Raw genomic sequence first — 5,661 nt, 5'->3', positions numbered from 1 at the left:
CCAAGTGGAAGCTGACCCCACGCATGGCACACTATTTCTTCAAACTACATCAGACTAAGCTACATAAGGATGAGGAAGCCATTTTTTCTTCTTCTCACCATTATGTACTTGGCTCTCAGTACATAGGTGCCCAATATAGTTGTTAACTAAACTTGCACAACAAAGGTAAAAAACGAACCAGTGCTTTGACACTGAAGCCATTGAGTCACCGTCTCTTTATCCTGCCATCTATAAGCCCTTCCTCTCTTGCTTTCTTCACTTTTCATCTCAGTTATACTTTTCTGTCCTTTTCTTTATACCCCACTCTCAAGGGGCCATACAATGGAATAAAATCCTCTCTCCATTACATGCTCTATTTTTATATGATAAAGATAAAAACTTTATACTTCATTCTCAGATAAACCAAAGAACAGTGGTTGAATTAAACAGTGTGTGAATTTAAGTGAGGCCATGGAGCCATACTTCCTGAGTGTGAATCCCAACTCCATTATTTACTTGCAGGGTGTCCTGCCAAGTCATTTAACCTCTCTGTGCCTCAGAGTATTAATTTCATAGAACTGTTATAATGGTTAAACGGAAAAATGTTTTACAGTGCTTAGAATACCAGTGACATAGAAAGAGTTCAATAAATGTTACCTATTATTTAAAATATCCTTGAGATTTGTATGTGGCCTGTGATTTAGCTGCTAACAGGATTGTAAAAAACAATGAAAACATAAAACTGAAATTACAATTAGCGGAATCTTCTTTTTTCTTTTGAGGAAGATTAGCCCTGAGCTAACTACTGCCAATCCTCCTCTTTTTGCTGAGGAAGACTGGCCCTGAGCTAACATCCATGCCCATCTTCCTCTACTTTATACATGGGATGCCTACCACAGCATGGCGTGCCAAGTGGTGCCATGTCTGCACCTGGGATCCGAACCGGCAAACCTGGGTCGCCGAGAAGCAGACTGTGCGACCTTAAGCACTGCGCCACTGGGCTGGCCCCAGCAGTCTTTTAAAATGAGCTTAATAAGTAGGGTATCAGTTTGAAAAGATAGCATCTGAACAATTATTAGGATATTTATAGAGAATATAAACTCGTTAAGAGAATCTCTGCAATAGGAGACATACATAGGAATTCTTTATGTTGTAATCCAAATGGGTAAACATTTTGTGCCTACTGTGTAAACTGTACAGCTGGATTGGAGGTTACAAAAATAAATAGGCTTTGCTCACAAAAAGCTTTCAATCTTATAGGGGGTACAGTATACTTTTTAAATTTAAAAAAATTATACATGTTCACCAAGGAGAAACATGGGCAATAATGAAAAGCACACACACATACACATACACACGTTGGCTTTTCAAACTCATTCCAGCTTAAAAGGCTATAAACCATAGCAAGTGCAAGTTTGTGTCCTGCTTGCTTTCACTAAAAAGCATTATTCCCATGCTATCCCATAGTTTTGGAAGAATTTGTTGTTGTGTAATATTCAATTGGTGTGTGTACTAGTTTCTGAATTCCTTGTTATAGCCATTGATATTTAGTAGGTGGTTACGAGTACAGGCTTCGATTAAGACTGCCTGTATCTGAAGTCTAGCTTCCCCATTCGCTGGCTGTGTGATCATGGGCAAGTTACTTCATCTCTCTGAATGGACTTTAGCTTCCTTTCTATAAAACAGGAACAATAGTACTTACTCTATAGGTTTTGAGATGTATGTAAAGCAATAAGCCCAGTACCTGGCAAATAGCAAGGGCTCAATACATTTAGCTATTTTTCTAAGAAGCAGTTGTAGACATTTTGGTTCCCTCACCAAGATCCATTCATGCCTTCCACATTATAAAGCAGCCATGTAGTTAGCGGTGAGGGTTAGACATTGACTCACTTATATAAATCAGCCTAACCCAGCTCATCCAGCTATGATTGTTTCACAGAAACCATGCATAATCTGAATTATCCATGGCATTTGTATTGTCACAAGAATGGACAAATACGTACTTTGGCAAACAGATCTCATTATGGTCCTATCAACATAAGTATTACAGTAGTAGCATTTTCTTAATGTGAACTGCTCTCTCATCAAAGGAGAAATCCTACTTGGCAATGGTGAATTGTTCTTTGAACGCATCATTTACACCTTCTAAAATATTACTTAGATTTGTTTATATCCATATTAATGGGTCAACTACGAATCTATAGCTTTGATTTTAACTGTCTTTAAGTTTTAGTGTCAGGTTAATGTTAACTACGCAAGATAAATGTGTACGCTCACCTTTTTCTGGCAGCAGGAAAAAACTATAAACCACAGAAATACAGTGATTCTCAAAAGTCTGGATGAATGCGCCAAGTGATCAGGACTCAACTGAGGAGATACAATTCACTGATAACTATCTAAATTTTTTCTTTGGTTATTGACCTGCTCAGGTTTTCTAATTCTTGTTGAGTGGACTTTCTAAACCTGTGTACCGAACATTTCATAACAAATGTTTAAGTTAAAATATATAGTTGAGGATGACATTTATTTTAAGTCTCCTCTGTTTTTTCATTACTGTTACTGTTTCTGGCTTTGATTTTTTAAAGATTGCACTTGCCAGGAGGTTGCCTTTTAATTGTTTTCTAATTTATTTCTAATGAATCTTTATTATGTTACTTTTCTTTCTAGCATTGTAATGTTTAGTTCATTCATTTTCCCTCTCTATACAATGGCTATCAATTTGCCTTTCAGTATAGCTTTGAATACATCATGCTCTCCTTTTTCGCCATTTTCTTTTCACTTTATTTTACCACATTTTTCTTGACAAAATAGCTGTTTAGATGAGGGTTTTAAAATTATTTTCCAGGTGATTGTGCTTTTATTGTTTCTAGTTTTATTACCTTGTGGTCAGAGGACAGGGCCTGTATAACTTCTGTCTTTCCAAATGCTCTTCAGGGGAATTATCAGGCTCCAAGGACTGCTCTCAGCTCTTTTAGAGTCCATTCAGATGCTGACGCAATGTCCAGCAGGTGGGCACCAAATGCTGACCCACTACGTTCCTTCAGGAAATCCAAGGAGACCCATGGAATCTAGGCTCAGGGTAGAAGAGGATAGGTGGTTTCCTTGCAATTTGTCTTTAGGACACAGAGGCTGGAAAGAACAAGTTTGAGGGGTTTTTTTTTCTGTTTTGTTTTTAATCCTGCTGTAAATATTCTAAATCAGTTGACGTGCAGAAGTTGAGATCTTCCTGGGTTCCTTACACTGCCTCTGTCATTCAACATTGCTATCTGACTGATTTGTAAATTATTCCATTTGAGAAAAAGTTACATCCTCTTTTTCTATACAAACTTCTTTTTCTTTTTCTTTTTTTCATTTTTAGGGTAATTCTCCCTTCTATTTGATTTGTGTAATGATAGTTCACAGAACAGATGTTAAGATTTCCACCACAATCTCCTGCACTATTTTAAAGGCCTCTGTACTTGTACCCTTTAATCCTATATTATCCTGCATACAAATGTTGGGGTTTGCTGTCTTCACTACTGATTATGATTTTATTAGTAAATATGTTACTGTTATTCAGCCTACACTTTCTCCCTTAAATTGTACCCTGAGATACTTTTGGTGTTAGGTGTGTGTGACAGATTTGATTTAAACATAAGTCTCTCGGAAGAAGCAAATCATTCCATTTTGTTTTCAGAATTTAAACAATTTAAACAGCTTTTGGTCTGAAGTGCTTTTGACTTTTGTTACATACGCAATTTTATTTTTGTCTTTTTCAAAAATTTGGACAGGAAACATTTTGTTATTAATTTTATTATTAACCACCTTAACAGATTTCAAAAGATTCTTAAACTTACATTTAATTTTCAAGTAAAAAACAGAGTAATAAATTTCAATTTTTCTTTACAAAAGGTAAGGATTTTCCCCCTTACTTTGCCCCACCCCCCACTCCCCCTGAAACTGCCTTCATTAACTTAATCTGGGGTTATAAATCCCATTAAAAAATTTTGAGATAACTTACTAAATCTCGTTTTAAATATTACATTTATAATAATTATCTGCATTGTCCTAATAATCTCAATGATTTCAATACTCACCGAGTGGCCTTTCCACATTCTTTAATTCTTAATTTTGATTCATTTTGGTAGTGTAATGACAATATTCAAGCAATTTTTTCTATAAAGGGCAAATGAGTAGTATGTTGGATATCACAGACCTTTTTTCTGTTACCGTCACATTTGGATGAGTAGAGAAATCCTGCACTAGACAACTCTGTAGACACGGCTCAACTCAGCTGACATTTAATGTGTGGAAGAGGATCTTCAGACTTGAGCCTTTTTTTAGATTGAGGTTTCTTCTATTAAAACTATTTATTGTTTAATTTTTTTGTTGTCTTCTTTGGGAACACCTGTTGTTCGAAGGATAAATCTTTGTAATCAGCCTTTTAAATCTCTACCTTTTCTCTCACTATATCCACCTGAGGGTGCTTTTGGTTTATTGTAACTTATTTAAGCTGCAGAATCCCTTAAAGGAAAGCTTATTCAGCACAATATACAACTGATGGAGGCAGCTCTGATCCGGTTGCTGAACAAGTTGGGGGAACCCCCTCCATCTTTCCTTTGTTGGTTCATGCAAACCCTTTGAGTTCTGAAAAGCAGTTTGATAGTCACTGTTCTACATTATGGGTTAGATTTTCTTCAGTTCTGTGACTTTTTACTGTTTCTGACAGAAATTTTAATTTAGCTTCTCCCTTTCCTTTCCTACTCTTATTCTTCTCCTGCCCTCTTGTAATCATAATGCCCTGTTGCACCAGAGCGGGAGCTGAAGCAGATATTCTCTAATATTTCTTGCTAGGCATCCACTGGAAGAACAAAGAAACCCTTCCTTCTAAATGTCTCAGGATATTGCTCTTCTCTCACACTGCAGAATGTCTGTCCTATTAGCCTCACGTTGATATTGCTTAACTCATTAAGAAACAAAAATCAAATTGAAGTGGAAGATAAGTGCAAAAAAATGCAAAACCATAAAGAGTACAGCTCAAAAACTTGTCATAAAGTTATCACCATGCTGGTCAAGGAAGACAAGATTCCATAAGCCATAAGCCCCCTTTGCGACCTCCCCTCTACTCCATTCTGACTAAAGGTACGTTTTGCTTGTTTCTGAACTCTTCTATAAGTGGGAATCATAAAGCATACTTTTTGCTGTTGGCTGGTTTCTTTTGTCAACATTAAGGTTATGAGATTCATCCAAATTGTTACATGTAGCAAGAGTTAGCTCATTTCCTTGCTAAAGAGTATCTCATTGTATGCATTCTGTAGATGGACACTGGGGTTGTTTCCACTTTGAGGCTATTATGAATAATGTTAAGAACATTCTTGTATAAATATTTTTTGTATACATATGTTATTATCTCTGTTGCATATATGCTTAGAAGTATAATCACTGAGTTGAGGGTAGACGTATGCTTCAATGTTAGCAGGTATCTGTCAAACATTTCCAAAGTGGTTCAGTCAATTTACAATCCCAACAGCAGTTTATGAGAGTTCCTGTTGCTCCACGCTCTCACCAACACTAGGTATTGTCAATATTTTAATTTTTGCTGTTCTTATCAGTGTAAGGGTATCTTACTGTAGTTTTAATGTGCATTACCTTGATGACTAATATGGTTGAACATTTAATAGATTTAAAAACTTCTTAAACTTA

Source organism: Equus caballus, chromosome 18 (genome assembly GCF_041296265.1).
Source record: "Equus caballus isolate H_3958 breed thoroughbred chromosome 18, TB-T2T, whole genome shotgun sequence".
NCBI lineage: Eukaryota > Metazoa > Chordata > Mammalia > Perissodactyla > Equidae > Equus > Equus caballus.
This window is presented reverse-complemented; position numbering follows the sequence as displayed.